Source organism: Lagenorhynchus albirostris, chromosome 2, assembly GCF_949774975.1.
Source record: "Lagenorhynchus albirostris chromosome 2, mLagAlb1.1, whole genome shotgun sequence".
NCBI lineage: Eukaryota > Metazoa > Chordata > Mammalia > Artiodactyla > Delphinidae > Lagenorhynchus > Lagenorhynchus albirostris.
Genome location: NC_083096.1, coordinates 143,405,199 through 143,425,239, shown reverse-complemented (window position 1 = coordinate 143,425,239; position 20,041 = coordinate 143,405,199). Strand labels below are relative to the sequence as shown.

The 20,041-nt window shown below is 37.7% G+C and overlaps 1 protein-coding gene across 4 annotated transcripts in view; it reads left to right on the top strand.

Moving 5' to 3' along the window:
• The window catches only part of OSBPL9 (oxysterol binding protein like 9), a 167,186-nt gene that overhangs the window by 6,353 nt on the left and 140,792 nt on the right, over positions 1-20,041 (top strand). The window lies entirely within an intron of this gene.

The following is a 20,041-nucleotide window of genomic DNA, read 5'->3' as shown; positions in this document are numbered from 1 at the left end:
CCCACAATTTTAGCCACTTAAAACAAATATTTATTATTGCATAGTTTCTGTGGCTCAGAACTTTGGGAGTGACTTAGCTAGGTGGTTCTGCCTCAGAGTCTCTCATGAAGTTACAGTCAAGACATTGGCTAGGTTTGCAGTCACCTGAAAGGCTTGACTGGAGTTGGAGAATTTGCTTCCAAGATGACTCACAATCACGACTGTTGGCAGAAAGCCTTAGTTTCTTGCTGGCTGTTGGAAGGTGGCCTCAGTTCCTCACCAGCCAACCTCTCCGTTAGGCTACATGAGTGTCATCATGATAGAGCATCTGGCTTCACTCAGAAGGAGTAATCCAAGTGAGAGCCAGGAGGAAGCCAAAGTGCTTAGTATGACCTGGTCTGAGGACATCACTTCTGACTTATTCTGTTCATTAGAAACGAATCATTAAGTTCAGCTCATATGCTCATGGGGATGGGAATTTTAGTCATGGGCAGGAGAATTAGGCTCTACCTTTTGAAAGGAGTGTCAAAGAATTTGTGGAGGGATTTTAAGCCATCACAATCATATTTAAGGGATTGGCAGAGAAAAGAGCCTGCACAGGAGAGTGAAAAGGGACAGCCAGAGGTATCAGAGAAAAACCAGAAGAATGTGGCAGTCAAGGTGGGAATAGTGAGTTGCCTTGAATACTATTGAGAGAATTGAATAGATGAAATCTTAAAAATATCCATTGGATTGATCAATTTGAACATCACTGACACCCTCAAAGAGAGAAGTTTCCATGGAGTCGTGGATGTGGAAGCCAGATTAGAGTGGTTTGAAGACTAAATAGGAGGTAAGAAGTGGAGAAAATGAGTGTAGATTACTCAAGATGTTTCATTGTGAAAGAGGCAGAGAAGAATATGGAATTGAGGGGAAGGGGTTTCTAAGGTAGGAGTATGCTTAAATGTTGTAGGGATGGGAAGCAGGGTCCATGTTAAAAATGAGAGTAGAGTCAAGATTTAAGGAATGTAGTAAACATTTAGATCAATGGCCATGGGAACTGGAAAAAGGAATAACTAGGGACATGTTGAAGATTAATCAGGTTGTATAAGGAACTAGTTGAGATTATAAAATATGATTTGTTTAGTCATTACCCATAAATATTTAACACTATTTCTTGATTTGTATTGTTTTTATAACACTTTGGAGAGAATGTTAGAAATAGTGAGTTAGTAAGTTATCAGGGCCAGTCAAGGTAGTCTTTGTAAAAGGAATCATTAGAGAAATAATATGTTCTTTGCTGTTACATGCTGACTGAAACAGACTCATAGTGACTTTGAATTTCAAAACCATTGGTAACCTAAACACATTTAAATGTTATTTGGCAATCCTTAGCAATGTCTGGAAGGTGATTAAAAAAGAAATCTGTCATCTAATTCTTGGATTTTAGGTTTTTGAAGAGCTTAAGTATATGTGTTTCTCTTGCAAAGATGTAAAGGAGGGAGTCTCAGATTCTCCTAGAAAGATATCAGCACCACTCACATCAAACAATTAAAAGTGAATTTATACTTTTCTAAATAAACTGTTTTTGAATATATCAAATATGATTTTTATTAAGCTTACATGGTACATAGTAATAATCCAAATCTTAATATAGTAGTTTTAGAATTGTAAAAGGAACAGAAGAAAAATTGTATCTAATCTAAATGCCCTGAAAAGAAAAGAAAGAAGCCTCCTAAGAGGGTAAGTAGAACCAGTGGGAAGAAGTATATGGAAATTTTATATCTTTTACTTTCCTTGAATACTCTCGTCAGTCAAGGAGTCTGATTCCTCCAGCTCCGTTTTTTTCCCTCCAGACTGCTTTGACTATTCGGGGTCTTTTGTGTCTCCATACAAATTTTAAGACTTTTTGTTCTAGTTCCATAAAAAATGCCATTGGTAATTTGATAGGGATTGCATTGAATCTGTAGATTGCTTTGGGTAGTATAGTCATTTTCACGATATTGATTCTTCCAATCCAAGAACATGGTATATCTCTCCATCTGTTTGTATCATCTTTAATTTCTTTCATCAGTGTCTTATAGTTCGCTGCATACAGGTCTTTTGTATCCCTAGGTAGGTTTATTCCTAGGTATTTTATTCTTTTTGTTGCAGTGGTAAATGGGAGTGTTTCCTTAATTTCTCTTTCAGATTTTTCCTCATTAGTGTATAGGAATGCAAGAGATTTCTGTGCATTAATTTTGTTTCCTGAAACTTTACCAAATTCATTGATTAGCTCTAGTAGTTTTCTGGTGGCATTTTTAGGATTCTCTGTGTATAGTATGTCACCTGCAAGCAGTGACAGTTTTACTTCTTTTCCAATTTGTATTCCTTTTATTTCTTTTTCTTCTCTGATTGCCGTAGCTAGGACTTCCAAAACTATGTTGAATAATAGTGGTGAGAGTGGACATCCTTGTCTTGTTCCTGATCTTAGACGAAATGCTTTCAGTTTTTCACCATTGAGAATGATGTTTGCTGTGGGTTTGTCGTATATGGCCTTTATTATGTTGAGGTAGGTTCCCTCTATGCCCACTTTCTGGAGAGTTTTTTTGCAAAAGTTAAGTTTACATGATACATGGAATCATATAAATGGAATCATATTCAAGGAAAGTATTTTGAGGTATTCATAATTAATTTTTTCCCATTCACATGACAAAGATTATTATGAAAGTTGATATTCTGTGTCCCAGAGTTTTCTTCACATTAAGCTTTCATCCTAAGATTGTCCACTTATTTAATTTAATTTATTTTAGCATTACTCTTATGGCACAGATGGGCAAATAAAATATTGGGTGAATATTTGGTTTGTCACTCTGGCAACTATCTCTACAGTCTCTCTCAATCCTCCTCTTTCCTCCATCACTTGTAGAAGATGCCATGCTTCCCAGAGACAATAGAGTCCATTTGGTGGAAACACTCTCAACTGCTCGTACTCCCACCTGTTGGTATACTTACTTTCCTGCCTATCCTTCTTTGTCATGATGGAAGAGGTAATCCTTGGGTGTTCTGGATTTCATCTGCTCACACATTTTTTGAGGATCTCAGTCTATAGATTTTCTCCTTTTTCTGCTTTCCTCCCTCTCTCCTGTATGTCTTCAACTTCTTCCTTTCTATGTACAGACTTTTGTTGTTTATTTTAAGAATATTTATTTTGCCGTATAACAACTAAACATCATAGTTGTAACAATTTCATATGGAAAATTTTAGTAAATTTTTAGGTTGCCTGGTGCTTTTCATTTTTTATTGAGATATTAATACATATACCATCTCTTTGAAAGATACAGTTCAATGAGCTTTTTATTTTTAGTTTATTCACAGAAGTGTATAACCATATCCACAATCAATTTTAGAAAATTTTCATTACCCCTAAAAGAAACCCTATTTCTATTAACAGTCACTTCCAGTATTTCACCCCTAGCCCTAGGCAACCACTAATCTACTTTCAGTCTCTGTAGATTTGCCTCTTTTGGACATTTCATATAAATAGAATCATATTATTAAAGTATTCTTTAAATAATTCTAATATGGCTTCTTTCATTTAACATGGTGTTTTCAAGGTCCATCCATATTGTAGCATATATCAGTGCTTTTTATTGCTGCATGTTCTGTTATATGTATATTGCACATTTTATTTATTCGTTCATTAGCTGATGAACATTTCAGTTGTTTCCACATTTTGGGTATTATGATTAATGATACTGTGAACGCTTGTGTACATAAGTTTTGGTGTGGACATATGTTTTCATTTTTCTTGGATATATATCTAGGAGTGGATATATATTTGGATATATATCTCCAAATATATTTCATTTTTCTTGGATATATATCTAGGAGTGGAATTGCCAGGTCATACGGTAACTCTGTTTAACTTTTTGAGGAACTGCCAGACTGTTTTCCAAAGCAGCTGCACCTTTTTACATTCCCACTAGGGGTATAAGGGTTCCAGTTGCTCTGCATCCTTGCCAACAATTTGTTATTGTCTGTCATTTTGATTATAGCCATCCTAGTGGGTGTGAAGTAGTATCTTACTATATTTTGATTTGTGTTTCCCTGGTGACTATTGATGTTGAGCATCTTTTTGTGTGCTTAATGGCTGTTTGTAAATCTTATTAAGAGAAATATCTATTTGGGTCCTTTGCCCATTTTTAAATTGGGTTGTCTTTGTTGTAAGAATTTTTTATATATTCTAGGTACAAGTCCCTTATGAGATACCTGATTTTCAAATATTTTCTCCCTTTCTGTGGGTTGTCTTTTTACTTTCTTGATAGTGTCCTTTGAAGCACAAAAATTTTTTAATTTGACTCTAATTTATCTTTTGTTGCTTGTGCTTTTGGTGGTATATCTGGAAAACCATTGCTTAATCTAAGGTCACAAAGTTTTATTCCCTAGTTTTCTTCTAAGAGTTTTTTAGTTTTAGCTCTTGCATTTAGATCTTTGATCCATTTTGAATTAATTTTTGTATATGGTGTGAGCTAAGGGTCACATTATTTTTAAAAAACTTTATATTCTTTATTATTTTTATTATTCTTTTGCATGTGGGTAACCAGTTATTCTAGCACCATATATTGAAAACACTATTTTTTCTCCATTGAATTGTCTTGACACTCTTGTTGAAAATCAGTTAACCATAAACCATGTGAAGACTTATTTCTGGACTCTCAGTTCTATTCCATGGATCTTTATGTCTATTCTTATGCCAGTGTCACACTATTTCAATTACTGTAGCTTTGTAGTAAGTTTTGAAATTGGGAAGTGTAAGGACTTTAGCTTTGTTCTTTTTCAAGATGTTTTGGCTATTCTGGTTTCCTTGAATTTCTATATGAATTTTAGGATCTACTGGCTTTTTCATTAACAAATTAACATGGACTGTATCTCTCCCAAGTTGAAAAATATCTCTGCTAATTCTGTGTCTCCCTGGAAATACTATCCTAACCTCTCTTCTTCAGGATAGGTGAACCTATTGGAAGAGTCTTCTACATTGTCTGTCTTTATTCATCCATCTTGCATTTACCTTACAGCAATCTTTTTACCTCCAGATTTCACTGAAAATCCTGGCAAAGGTCTCCAATGATAGCTTTGTTGCTAAACCCAGTGGGTGCTTTTTACCCTTAGTTTTAATATCGCTCTCTCTGCAGAATTTGACATTACTCTTTATTTTAAAGCTTTAAAAATAGTTTTATTGTTCTTGAAGAGATGACAACATAATCTTAATTTTTAAAAATTGAAACAATAGCGAAAACTGTATTAGGTAGAAGGAAGGAAAGTTCTACCGGAAATCCTACTAGCTGTGTTTTGGAGAATAGCTTTCCTAGCAACTCTGTGCTTATATACACATTTATGTATATTTTGTACAAATGGAATCATTTTATACATGATATCCTACAACCTAAGAGCATTTTATTAAAAGTTTTCTATATAATTTGTTGTACCATTTTGTATTGCATTTCTTCAAGTAGCAAAATGAACAAAGGATATCACTTTTCCTTCATCCTTACGTAATGAGATCTCAGTCATCTGGCTTTGGGAGATTAAGATTCCCATGCTGTTTGTGATGCTGGAAGAGAATGTACAATAATTTGTATTATGTCCCACCCAGTCTGCTAGGTTAAGGCAGTTACAAAGACCCACCCACAAACAAAAGACTCCACTTCTTTTTTTTTTTTTTTTTTATAAATTTATTTATTTATTTTTGGCTGTGTTGGGTCTTCATTTCTGTGCGAGGGCTTTCTCTAGTTGCGGCGAGCGGGGGCCACTCTTCATCGTGGTGCGCGGGCCTCTCACTGTCGCGGCCTCTCTTGTTGTGGAGCACAGGCTTCAGACGCGCAGGCTCAGTAGTTGTGGCTCACAGGCCTAGTTGCTCCGCGGCATGTGGGATCTTCCCAGACCAGGGCTCGAACCCGTGTCCCCTGCATTGGCAGGCAGACTCTCAACCACTGCGCCACCAGGGAAGCCCCAAAAGACTCCACTTCTTAATGAGGGAGTGGCAAAGTTCTAGAAGAGCTTGTGGGATGAGAAATACTATTATAGGCCATTTTTGGAAAATACAGTGTGCCACAAGCCTCTACTATATTAATCATTGTCATAGGTATTTTCTAATATTGTCAAATACATTGCCTCATTAAGCCTCATAACTTCTCCCATTTTTTCTTGCTACCACTATCGCATATAAATCACCATAATGTCTCACTTGGTCTATCGCAAAAACCTCATAACTGTTCTCTTTGTTTCCTTTTTGTGCTCTAAAGTCCATTTTCTATCAACAGCCCAAGTGATCTTTAAAAAAAATGAAAAAAAAAAAAGATCATGTTTTTCCCCCTGCTTAAAATTCTCTAATATTAGACTATAGGAAAAAAATCCAAACTCTTTACTATGACTTATGGCTTTATGATCTTTCTCCACTTACCTTTCTACAGTAAACCTTTTGCTCACCACTCTCTATCCACTCTAGCTTTTTTTGTGTGTTCCTAAAACACCTCAAACTTGTTCCTGCCTCAGGCCTTTGCATATATTTTCTGGCTTCCTGGAACTGATATTACCCCATGGCTGTACCATGGCTGATTCCTTGTTGGTGTACAGGTCTTCATTTAGGCGTCACTGCTCAGAGAAGTCTTTCCTTAACAACCATCTAAAGTAGACCTCACTGTCAGTCACTAGCACAATGGTCTTGTTTTATTTTTTCATAGCATTTCTTGTTAGCTGCTAAAATTATTTTGTTTGTTTGTTTATGTCTATTTCCCTCTGGAATGTAAGCATTCCCTCTGGAATGTAAGTCTTTGTTCCATGACAACAGAGACTTATGTTCATCATTTTGTCTTTAGTATCTAGAGCAGTGCCTGGCACTTAGTGAGTATTCAATAAATATTTATGGAATGAACAATAGTGTGAAATAGTTTTTACTTCCTTTACACATGAAGAAATTGAGACGTAAGAGATCACACGGTAGTTTCTCTGTACGTGATTAAGCCTTCCGACTCCAGATAGAATGTTCTTTCTGTCTGCGGATCCTGAATTGTGCTAACATTGATATTTTAAAATGAAAATAAACCCAAGTTATCACTAGTCTGCTTACAGGTAAAAACTAATTTACATCATTATCACAATGAAATAAATGTTCTTCAGAGGCTCTTCTAAAGTGCAAACTGCATTGATTAATCATTAAAAAGTACTGAATCCTTTTACATCTAAGTTGTAAGATAGGGACTTAAATCATCCCCTTTGAAGTGCCAAGGATAAACAAAAGACTCTTCTTCCATTCCAGTTCACCGAAAGCCTACTAGAGAAGGGGAGGAGAAGCAGATACTAAGTCTTAGAATTTGTTGATTGATGATTTTTTTAATTCACAAAATGTGAGCACAGAAATGTAGTGGCAAATTCTTGAAGCTAATTCTACTTTGAAATTTTAGTCGCGCAGAAGAGGATGAAGTGTAAATTTCAGATAGGTGATGATATCCTTTGTGACCAGCCCACCATTCTGTTCTGTGCTTGCATGTTAATTAGACCTGATAAAGAATGAGTGTTTTTATTCTTTCTAAAATTTTTTTAATTTTTATTTTTTTAATTTTTAATTTTGATTTTTTTTTTTTTGCTGTATGCGGGCCTCTCATCGCCGTGGCCTCTCCCGTCGCGGAGCACAGGCTCCGGACGCGCAGGCTCAGTGACCATGGCTCACGGGCCCAGCCGCTGCGCGGCACGTGGGGTCCTCCCGGACCGGGGCACGAACCCACGTCCCCTGCATCGGCAGGCGGACTGTCAACCACTGCACCACCAGGGAAACCCCTTTTTTATTTTTTGATTGAATTATAGTTGATTTACAGTATTGTATTAATTTCTGCTGTAAAGCAAAGTGACTTAGATATACATATATATACATTCTTTTTTTATTCTTTTCCATTATGGTTTATCACAGGATATTGAATATAATTCCCTGTGCTATACAGTAGGACCTTGTTGTTTATGTATTCTATATATAATAGTTGGCAGCTTCTAACCCAAAATTCCTAATCCATCCCTTCCCCACCCCTTCTCCCTTTTGGCAACCACAAGTCTGTTCAGAATGAGTGTTTTTAACTACAAATAGAACTACCATATGACCCAAGAATCCCACTACTGGGCATATACCCTGAGAAAACCATAATTCAAAAAGAGTCATGTACCAAAATGTTCATTGCAGCTCTATTTACAATAGCCCGGAGATGGAAACAACCTAAGTGTCCATCATCGGATGAATGGATAAAGATGTGGCACATATATACAATGGAATATTACTCAGCCATAAAAAGAAACGAAATTGAGCTGTTTGTAATGAGGTGGATAGACCTAGAGTCTGTCATACAGAGTGAAGTAAGTCAGAAAGAGAAAGACAAATACCGTATGCTAACACATATATAAGGAATTTAAGAAAAAAAAATGTCATGAAGAACCTAGGGGTAAGACAGGAATAAAGACACAGACCTACTAGAGAATGGACTTGAGGATATGGGGAGGGGGAAGGGTAAGCTGTGACAAAGCGAGAGAGTGGCATGGACATATATACAGTACCAAACGTAAGGTAGATAGCTAGTGGGAAGCAGCCGCATAGCACAGGGAGATCATCTCGGTGCTTTGTGACCACCTGGAGGGGTGGGATAGGGAGGGTGGGAGGGAGGGAGATGCAAGAGGGAAGAGATATGGGAACATATGTATATATATAACTGATTCACTTTGTTATAAAGCAGAAACTAACACAGAATTGTAAAGCAATTATACTCCAATAAAGATGTAAAAAAAAAAAAGAATGAGTGTTTTTAAATTGCCTTTTTAAAAAGTGTTTTTTTCCCTCTTGATTATAAAAGTAAAGTATGTCTATTGCAGATCATTGACTTCTCAAGTCCTTGAAAGTTTCTTAAGCCCTTTGGCATAGTTCTTGAATTCTTGACCTACTTCCTTATTCTTGCTCATAATCCTGCTTTCCCTTGAGCACCAACATCTAAGAGAAATTCTTTAAGAAAATAATTTCTTAGGCAATGTTTGAATTTATAACAGCTTTCCCCATATCTTTTGATATTCACATGCTGTATTTTGAGTGCTTTTCCTAGCTAACCTGGGAACCATTTTTAACAGTTTCTTTGCAAAAATTTGTTCTGGGTTCTAAACCCTAAATTTGAACAAGGAGCTTTTGGAGCATAGCCTCATTCTAATTTGGGACCTGAAGGATGAATTTTAGAATTAGGACTAAGACTTCAAAAATCCATGGTTCTGGCTATTGTTCTGGCAATACAAGAACAACACAAAAAATTTACATTTCACCAAAAAAATCTACAAACAATAAATGCTGGAGAGGGTGTGGAGAAAAGGGAACCCTCTTGCACTGTTGGTGGGAATGTAAATTGATACAACCACTATGGAGAACAGTGTGGAAGTTCCTTTAAAAACTAGCAATAGAACTACCATATGACCCAGCAATCCCATTACTGGGCATATACCCTGAGAAAACCATAATTCAAAAAGAGACATGTACTGCAGTGTTCATTGCAGTACTGTTTACAATAGCCAGGACATGGAAGCAACCTAAGTGTCCATTAACAGATGAAAGGATAAAGAAGATGTGGCACATGTATACAATGGAATATTACTCAACCATAAAAAGAAACGAAGTTGAGTTATTTGTAGTGAGGTGGATGGACCTAGAGTCTATCATACAGAGTGAAGTAAGTCAGAAAGAGAAAAACATATACCGTATGCTAACACATATATATGGAATCTAACAACAACAAAAAAAGTGGTTCTGAAGGACCTAGGGGCAGGACAGGAATAAAGACGCAGACGTAGAGAATGGACTTGAGGACACGGGGAGGGGGAAGGGTAAGCTGGGACGAAGTGAGAGCGTGGCATGGACGTATATACACCACCAAATGTAAAAGAGATAACTAGTGGGAAGCAGCTGCATAGCACAGGGACATCAGCTCGGTGCTTTGTGACCACCTAGCAGGGTGAGATAGGGAGGGTGGGAGGGAGATGCAAGAGGGAGGGGATATGGGTATATATGTATGTGTATAGCTGATTCACTTTGTTATACAGCAGAAGCTAACACAACAATGTAAAGCAATTATACTCCAATAAAGATGTTAAAAAAATTTTGCATTGTACAAATTTTCCCATCTTCGTAGTGCTTTTCTTGCTGTTCATCTTTCCATTATCTTATTATCTTGGGCCCTGACTTAGTCTTTTCCAAATAAGGAGAAACATTCTTGGCAATTTTTAATAGGAAAGTGGAGTTGAATGATGATAATGGATTATCACTGCACAGTTTGGTGAGAGAAGTACTAATATACAGCATAAACCACCTGGAGTTTAACACACCCCCATCATTTCTTTCAATCACTTTTTTGTGAAATAACATTAATCACTATTTAGTATTTTGGGCAGTATTTGAAAAACTAAACAAACATAGGAAATATACATTGAGGTCCAATATATATTAACATACCTTAAGTAATTTGTAGCACTTAGGCTACTAGTTAGTATTTAATATTTAACTTTTTCTTAGAAAGGATGCGCAATCCCTGCCATCATAGCTGTGCTTAATTAAACCCTGTGAAAGTGGTTCTCTTTCTACTGGCCTGAAATTCTGACTTGAAGATAAAATGTCCTTTTTAAGAAATAGTGAGAGACCTGGGACTTTACAATGTAAGATTTCACTAGATCAAAATACAGGTCTATAGTCCTTTACCCATAATTCTGAAATCCCTCAGTCTCTGAATTCCAGAAGTTTTTTTTCTAAATTTATTATATTCTCATTTGGAAGTAAAGCCTGTCTTGAACTGTGTGGCTATTTATAATCTCTGTCATACTTAGTGTAAATATATGTTGTACTACCTAAATAGTAGTTTGCTGAATTGTGAAATTAATTAAATGCTTAATACTTCAGACTCCACTGCAGGTGTGACACAGTTTATGTACTATATGTATATTACTTTTCAAAAATTGTGAATTTCAAAACACATTTGATCTGAAAGTCTCAGATAAGAGATGTGGACCTGTATCTGTTATCTAATGACGTAGGGGTTTACATGCCAGCAATAGTTCAGAAGCAGGGGTACCACCCTCTGAAGTATTGCTGCGAGAATTTGTAGGGTGGCAGTTATACTGTTGAGTTCAGAAGGATCACTGATTTGACACTCAGCCTTTGTGGCTCAGAAAATCTTTGAAAGAAAACTTAAATTAACCAGATCTATAGTAACTGGTAGAATGCATGGCGTTTAGAGTCAGACCTGGATGGGAATCCTCTCTATCCCACTTATTATATGTGAGTCCATGGGCAGGTTACATAAAACTTTCTGAGCCTTTATTTTCTCAATTACAAAATGGATATAATAAAAGAACCTATATCATAAGATTGATGTGAGAATTAATTAATATTATATTTAAAGCACTAGCACAGTGTCTGGCATATAAGTGCTCAGTAAATATTAACAAAAAGCTAAAGTTTATGACAGTGTTTGACATATAATAATATTCACTAAATGTACATTGTGGTAACTATTACCTAAGCTAATTTTCAAATTTATTCATAACAAGATATATAACTGTTAAGGAGACTGCATATTTAGCCTATCTCATTAGTGCATTAGTACATATAGTCTCTGAAAGCAAGCTATATGGGATGCCAAATTTATAAGCAGAAGCAGATTAAAGGGAGTTATATATTATATTATAGATATTTAATCAGACGTTGATATCAAGATGCAGTATCTCTGTGTTAGAGACATACCTATTACAAGAACCAAACAGATCTAATCTGTTGATCAGCAAAACTTCTATTCTGGCTTTCTGGTTCTGGTTCTGGCCTTCCTACTGTAGTTCCATTACTTTTAATACTTTCTGATACTTAGTATAATTAGCCATAATTAGTATAATTACCTCTAGGCTGTTCCAGCTCTTAAAGATGATCTTGTATATATCTCTGTTCTGATACATGTCTGGTTTCTTTGAAGGAAGGCAGCCATCTTCCAGGATCTTGGAGAGACCCCAAATATCACTGTCCCCTTGTATACTGATTCAATATATTTTCCTAAGGCTCTATCTGTAGTATACTGCTGCTCGAATGAGGCCCTCTGTAATGGGGAGGGGGAGATGAGGAAGTTATCTATGGCAACTTGAGGGATGAATGATAGGGAAAATTCCTCCATTATTGTGGGTCTGTGAATCCTCAGTGTTTCTGGTGGTGTAGCTTTCCAGTAGCATGATGACATTTTGGGCTATTGAGTGCCCACAAGGCATTAACTAGTGAAGGCTCTCTGGTACATTAAATACTATCAAGATGGCTTAAGGAGTCTGTGCTCTCCCAAATAGGAAGGAGACTACAGGAATGGGTGTTATTGCTGTCATTTCCTATTTTGTAGTTGTTGTTGTAAACAGTGTATCTTTGTGGAATTCTGGCAAGTACTATTTATTTATTTACTTTTATTGAGATATAATTATACCCAATAAAAAACCCCACAGATTTCAAGTATACATTTAGATGAGTTTTGACATTTGTTTACACCCTTGTTACCAGTATCAATCAAAAGATAGAGCATTGCTGTCATCCTGCAAAATTTCCTCCTGTCCTTTTCCTGTCCATCCTACACCCTAGAGCCAGCCTCTTGTGATTTCAATCTTTAGGTTAGCTTTGCCTAGCAGGTTGAGCCCCTGCTAGGTGTTCCAGGAGTGCATGGTCCAAGGAGCAACACTAGCTAGAAGTGCAACCTCATGTACTTTTGGGAATGAACTAACATGTGACTCAATACTGAAGCAGTATTACCTTCATGTTAAAAGGAAGGAGACCATTTTGACATTTGTCCACATTCATTGTCTGCTTGTCTTCTACCATCAATTTATTGTTTATTCTTTGCAAAGGTATAGCAGGGGTGTTGGGTAGAAGAGGACACATGGATGAATCAGAAACCCTGCTCTCTAAGTGATGAAGCATGCACATACATTATTTTCATATAAGATAGAAGTAATATGTGCCTTAAGAAAGGTAAGATGGGGTGCTATGTATTAAAAAGTTCAGAAGAAGGAAACTTCCCTTTTAGCTATGAGAGATTCAGAGCAAGTCAGATGAGACTCTTGCTTCATCTTTAATAAAGATTTAGTTTATTAAAGTAAAATTAACATTCAAATAAAAATTTAAGTGTCTTTACATAACATGTTTGGGGAGGCATTCTTTGCTTTATAAAAGGATTGTAGAATTAGTTTAAATGGCAAACTAATCTTCCCTAATGAATTTTGAACATATTTGTGCACAACTTTTCCAGATACGTTTGCTTTGTTAAGCAGAGGAAATGCACAGTATATTAACAGTTAAACAGGTTTTCATTGACGGCACTATATACCAGCACCAAACTAGATATTGTGAGTTAATTTGTTAATTTAAAATACTTTTGAGTACTTAGTGTATGCTAGGAATATACTGAACTAATCTTTAATCTAAGTTTATATCCTATTGGAGATACAGTTAAGTAGTTATAATTGAGATACAATTAAGAGGTTACCTTGGTGTTGAATTTGATTTAGTGCTTATATACCATTATTAGAGATTATTATTGCTCTCTAATTGTTTTATGTAATATTTTTAAATGCAGTTATAAAAATTGAGAATGCAGTAAATTGTACCTCAGCATATAAGCTGGGTTGAAAGAGGGTTCACAGAGGAAGTGTGTGAGCATGAAGTAGGGAAAATATATGTTTTTGTTTTACTTTGTTATTTGTCTTTTTGTAGGCTGTCTATGTTTTATTACTAAAGCAGTTTGGGGTCTATGTATATGTGTAGAGGGAACTGAGACATGTCTGAAAGAAAGTGTGGCCTGATGGGAATAAAGTTAGCTTACATTTAGAGAAAATGATTGCAGATCTCTGTTTGCTATATTTAAGGTAGAAGCAAGGAAGGGGCGTGGACCTTGTGCCTTTTTTTAAAAAAATTAATTAATTTATTTTTATATTTATTTTTGGCTGTGTTGGGTCTTCGTTTCTGTGTGAGGGCTTTCTCTAGTTGCGGCAGGCGGGGGCCACCCTTCATCGCGGTGCGTGGGCCTCTCACTATCGTGGCCTCTCTTGTTGCAGAGCACAGGCTCCAGATGCACAGGCTCAGTAGTTGTGGCTCACGGGCCCAGTTGCTCCATGGCATATGGGATCTTCCTGGACTGTGGCACAAGTCCGTGTCCCCTGCATTGGCAGGCGGACTCTCAACCACTGCGCCACCAGGGAAACCCTGTGTAATTTCTTAAGGTAAAAGGTTAGGCTATTGATTTGAGATCTTTATTTTTTAGTTTAGACATTTATAGTTATAAATTTCCCTCTAAGAATTGCTTTCATTGTATTCTTTTTTTTTTAATAGATGTTTATTGGAGTATAATTGCTTCGCAGTACTGTGTTAGTTTCTGTTGCACAACAAAGCGAATCAGCCATATGCATATACATGTCCCCATATCTCCTCCCTCTTGAGCCTCCCTCCCCTCCTCCCTATCCCACTGTATTCTTTATGTTTTGGTAAATTGTGTTTTCATTTTCATTCATCTCAAGTATTTTCAAATTTCCCTTGTTATTTTTTCTTTGAACTATTGGTCGTTCAGGAGTGTCATTTAATTTCCACCTATTTGTGAATTTCCCAAATTTCCTTCTGTTATTGAGCCCTACAGTTAATCCATTTTGGTCAAAGAACATACTTTGTATTATTTCCATTGTTTAAATTTACTGAAACTTGTTTTATGGCTTAACATGTGGTCAGTTCTGGAGAATGTTCCATGTACCCTTGAAAAGAGAATGTCTTTTCAAGAAATTTCCTCTGAAAGGCACAATCTGTTGCACATTGCTTCTGTTCACAGCACACTGGCCTATATGAAGCTGAAAGGGAGGCTGGAAATGTAATAACTGGCAGGGGAGCCATGTGTTCAGTTAAAACTTTGGGTGGAGGATATGTTACTGAAAGGAAGAAGAGGAGAATGGATATCAGGGGACAAGCCTGTTACAGGCAACAATATATTTGTGGTAATTTACTTTGAAACTTCAATACAAACTTAATCTGAATCAATACCTTGGGGTTAGCATTAGGATTAGCATAAGGATTATTAGAAATAATTTTTGATTGCATGTCTTGTTGTAACAGAAGCCACTGACCTTGCATTAATAAGATATAAGAAACCAACAAACCCGACCACCAAATTCAACAATCTTTTTAAATTCTGGAGCCCCTTAGGAGTAGAACATATCACCCCTGTATCTCTCTGCTTCATGGGGGATTCTGTTTTCTAATATAGCTGAAAAGATTTTAGCATCTGTTTTGTGAGTGATCCTTTCTTAAGGTGCTGGACCTTGTGGCTGGTGGCATGTTTGTGCCAAGTTGCTAAAAAGTACATTTGTTAGTAGGTTTGAGAACATTGGTAGCACAGCTCCTGGTAGGAAGATTGCTGGAGTTGGGGTTATGTTGGCCCTACGTTTCCCTCATCAGTACCAGTATTCATCAAAAAACAAACAGACAGCAACAACAGCAGGAAAATACAAAACAAAACAAAAAACCCCAAACAAAACCCCTTGCTATTCAGTGAATAGCATTGGCTTAGGCAGGTTTGCCTCAGATCAGGGTGTATCTGGAGATCACTTGCAGCTAGGACTCTCTGCCTCTCCTCTCTCCTCCTCTCAGCGTGTATGCTTTAATTATTGCTTCCTTCATGTAGAGGGCACAAGACCTGTGGCAACTGTACCTCACAGCTTCAAGAACAGATAGGAAAGAGCTCTTCCCTATCAGCTCAGCCCCAGTAGAAAAACTCCCTGTGGAAGTGTTCTATCCTTCCTTTTTTTTTCTTTTGCGTTACGCGGGCCTCTCACTGTTGGGGCCTCTCCCGTTGTGGAGCACAGGCTCCAGACGCGCAGGCTCAGTGGCCATGGCTCACGGGCCCAGCTGCTCCACGGCATATGGGATCTTCCCAGACTGGGGCACGAACCCGTGTCCCCTGCATCGGCAGGTGGACTCTCAACCACTGCGCCACCAGGGAAGCTCCCGGTTCTATCCTTCCTTGTCCCTGGGGTTGTGGGTTCTGTGATCGACCAGCTTGGTCAGATAACCACTGCTCAGCACTCACTATGCCTGGGGGACTTAGTCACACCAGCTTCCCTTTGGCCCCACATTGGAGCTGAGTGGGGAGAAAATGAGGGCGAGGGCTCTGTGTCATTGTGGAAGAGGAGGAGGATTCGAGGCTAGCAGAGCGCAGGTATGGTCTGGGAGAATGATTTGCAGGGCAGCCATTCCAAATTGTACCTGCTGGGTCAACTCTGCTACATTTTACATGTGTAATTTAACTGGGTTATTTACTTGATCTCTCTGGTGTCACTTTCATTTATAATATGTGCATAACTCTTACCATGCCAGGTCTTGTGAGGCTTACTGTGTATAAAGTGCATATCACATAGAGCAGGGGGTCCCCAACCCCCAGGTCACGGACTGGTACCTGACCTGTTAGGTACCAGGCTGTTAGGTACCAGGCTGTTAGGAACCAGCCTGTTAGGAACCAGGCTGCACAGCAGGAGGTAAGCGGCAGGCGAGTGAGTGAAGCTTCATCTGTATTTCCAGCTGCTCCCCCATCACTCACATTACCGCCTGAGCTCCGCCTCCTGTCAGATCAGTGGTGGCATTAGATTCTCATAGGAGCGCGAACCCTACTGTGAACTGCACATGCGAAAGATCTAGGTTGTGTGTTCCTTATGAGAATCTAATGCCTGATGATCTGAGGTGGAGCTGAGGCAGTGATGCTAGCACTGGGGAGTGGCTGCAAATACAGATTATCATTAGCAGAGAGGTTTGACTGCACAGAGACCATAATAAATTAGTTGCTTGCAGACTCTTATGAAAACCCTATCAGTGAGTGGCAAGTGAAAACAAGCTCAGGGCTCGCACTGATTCTGCATTATGGTCAGTTGTATAATTATTTCATTATATATTACAATGTAATAATAATAGAAATAGGGACTTCCCTGGTGGTGCAGTGGTTAACAATCCACCTGCCAATGCAGGAGACACAGGTTCAATCCCTGGTCTGGGAAGATCCCACATGCTGCAGAGCAACTTAAGCCCATGCACCACAGCTACTGAGCCTGCACTCTAGAGCCCGCAAGCCAGAACTACTGAAGCCCGTGCACCTAGAACCCATGCTCCGCAACAGGAGAAGCCACCACAATGAGAAGCCCGTGCACCGCAACGAAGAGTAGCCCCCGCTCACCGCAACTAGAGGAAGCCCATGTGCAGCAATGAAGACCCAATGCAGCCAAATAAATAAATTTATTAAAAAATAAAGTACACAATAAATGTAATGTGCTTGAATTATCTCGAAACCATCCCCCCCCCACCCCCGATCCGTGGAAAAATTGTCTTTCATGAAACCGGTGCCTGGTGCCAAAAAGGTTGGGGACCACTGACATAGAGGGTATCAATGAGTGAGAATCTGCTGCTGCTGCTTTTGCTATATCATTAATGTCACCATCATCCCTTTCCCCCAAGTCCTCATATTTGACCGTGTTATTTTTCTATAACACACCACTGAGAATGTTCATAAACCTTCAGTAGCTCTCCATTAACTATTGAATAAAGTTTAATTACCTTAACTTCTCACTGTTTTTTTCTGACCCTCCAAGACCTGGTCCCCATACCTCCTTTTCAGCCTCAACTCTCCATCTCTCTCCACCTTCCTCTCCACATGCTGTGCTTGAGCTATCAGTCTACTCTTCTGTGAAGACCTCATGTGTAAAGTTTTCCATACCTGTGCTTTTGCTGATGTTGTTCCCTTGGCTTGGAATGCCTTCTTTTTCCTCCCTTTCCTCTCTTATCAGAATCCTTTTTTTAGTCCCAGATTGAACCTTGAGACCTGGTCACTTCAGTATTGCCTTTCGCAATCTTTTTTCCATGGCAGGGAGCCTTCTGTAGTTCATAGCACTTTGTGCCTCTATGCACATAATTTATTTTTGCTCTATATTACAGTCGTTTATATGCTAGTCTTTTTTTTTAGACATTTAAAAATAGTCTAGGCCAGTTATTTTATAGGATATCCCACATTCTGGATTTGTCTGATTGTTTCCTAGTTATACTTGCTTTAATTATTTTCACTTATCTCTTTCAATGTTTTCTAACTTATAACCCTGTCTTACTCTTTTTCTGTTTACTGTAATCTTATTTTTAAAAATGGAAGAGAGTCAAGGATGTTTCTTACCTTGTTTGAGTTGTATTCTAACCTCATTGGGTATTTTCAAACCTAATTATTATTTTTCTGTATTGCCTTGACACTTTTGGAGGGAAGATAAGTGTACGGTATGGTAAAAGGGCTATTAAATGCTTAGGGAATGTTTTTGTTAACTGTGATTTTATCAACTATATTGTTAGTAAAGAACTCTTTTCAACCCTGCTTGATGTTGAGAATGTTTTGTAAAATGTATGAGTCCTCTTTATATATGTAAGTAAGAAGACTCTCTTCCGTACTTCAATAATAATTTCTGAACATGAATTTCTATAGCTCAGTATTTGCTTTTTTGTTTTATTCTTTTCTTTTTTGAAGAGAGTTTACTTTGATTTATCATTGTAATATTGTTACATTGATAAGCTAAGAATCAGTGAAAACAATGACATAGGCTATGTTAACAGCATGTACTGCAATGAGAAGGGTAAGGCAGATCTTTGTGTACAGACATGCAGATATCTCCAAGAAAGATTGAATTTATTTTTTCCAGCTTTATTGAGGTATAATTGACATATAACATTGTTTAAGTTTAAGGTGTACAGTGTGATGACTTGATATACATATATATTGTGAAATGATTACCACAATAAGGTTAATTAACACATCCATCATCACCTGTCATAGTTACCTTTTTTTTGGTAGTGAGAACTCTTAAGATCTACTCACTCAGCCACTTTAAAGTATACAGTACATATTGTTAACTATAGTCACCATGCTGTACATTAAATCCCCAGAACTTAGTTATCTTATAGCTGGAAGTTTGCTTATGGCTCAGTACGATGGATGTAGGGCATCTATGATTTAAAGTGGGACAGTTTTCTTTAAAACATAACCCCAGGGAATTCCCTGGTGGTGCAGTGGTTAGAACTCCAAGCTCTCACCACTGAAGGCCCAGGTTTGATCCCTAGTCAGGGAACTGAGATCCTGCATGCTGTGTGGCACGGCCAAAAAATTAAAAACAAGCGAACAAGCAAAAAAACATAACCCCATGATATTGGCTTGTTTTACTTTGTCACATAGTGGAGTACAGAAAAATACCAGTTGTTGAGGTATTAAATATTTTTAAAACTTTAGTTATTTGAGGTTTTACTTTATTTTATTACACATGACTAAGTTAATTCTAGGAATATTTACTGAATGTCAACATGGGGCTTATTATGCAGAACATAGCCTTTGCTTGGCTCAGTCTAGTAGGGGAAACATAAAGGAGAAGCAACATTTTATCAATAAATATTTTTTTATTACCTAATGTATGCCAGACATTGTTCTGAAACATAAGTCAGATACAGTTTCTATCCCTTAAGGAATGTGCAGTCTGTGGGTGAGTCAGACAAGTAACTAGCTATCATAGCACAAGATGGTGCATGCCACAACAAGGGAACACACAGGAGACTCTGGGAGTCCAGGGATGGGAATTCAAATCAGACAGAGGTAGGGCACTTGATGAATGACAGTTGGCAAGGCAGAAAATCAGGGTCAAGGATATTCCAAGCTGAGGAACATTGGATGAGAAATCTCAGAGGCAAAAAATGTGACCCATTTGGGGAGTTGCAAGGAGATAAAGTTAAAGCAGTGTTTCTCAAAACGTGGTCTTGTGTTTGCTTGAGTCAGAATCATCTGGGAGTGATTCTTAAATCCCCAGGTAATTTGTCGCCTTCCAGGTGACTCTCAAACTTACTAAAATATGAGAAACATATTTTAGTAGAGAGTTAAGGGCTATGAAGGAGGAATGAAAATATAGTGTAATATATGCTACATTTAAGGTATACATAAAATTCTGTGATTAGTTTTATTTGTATAGACTA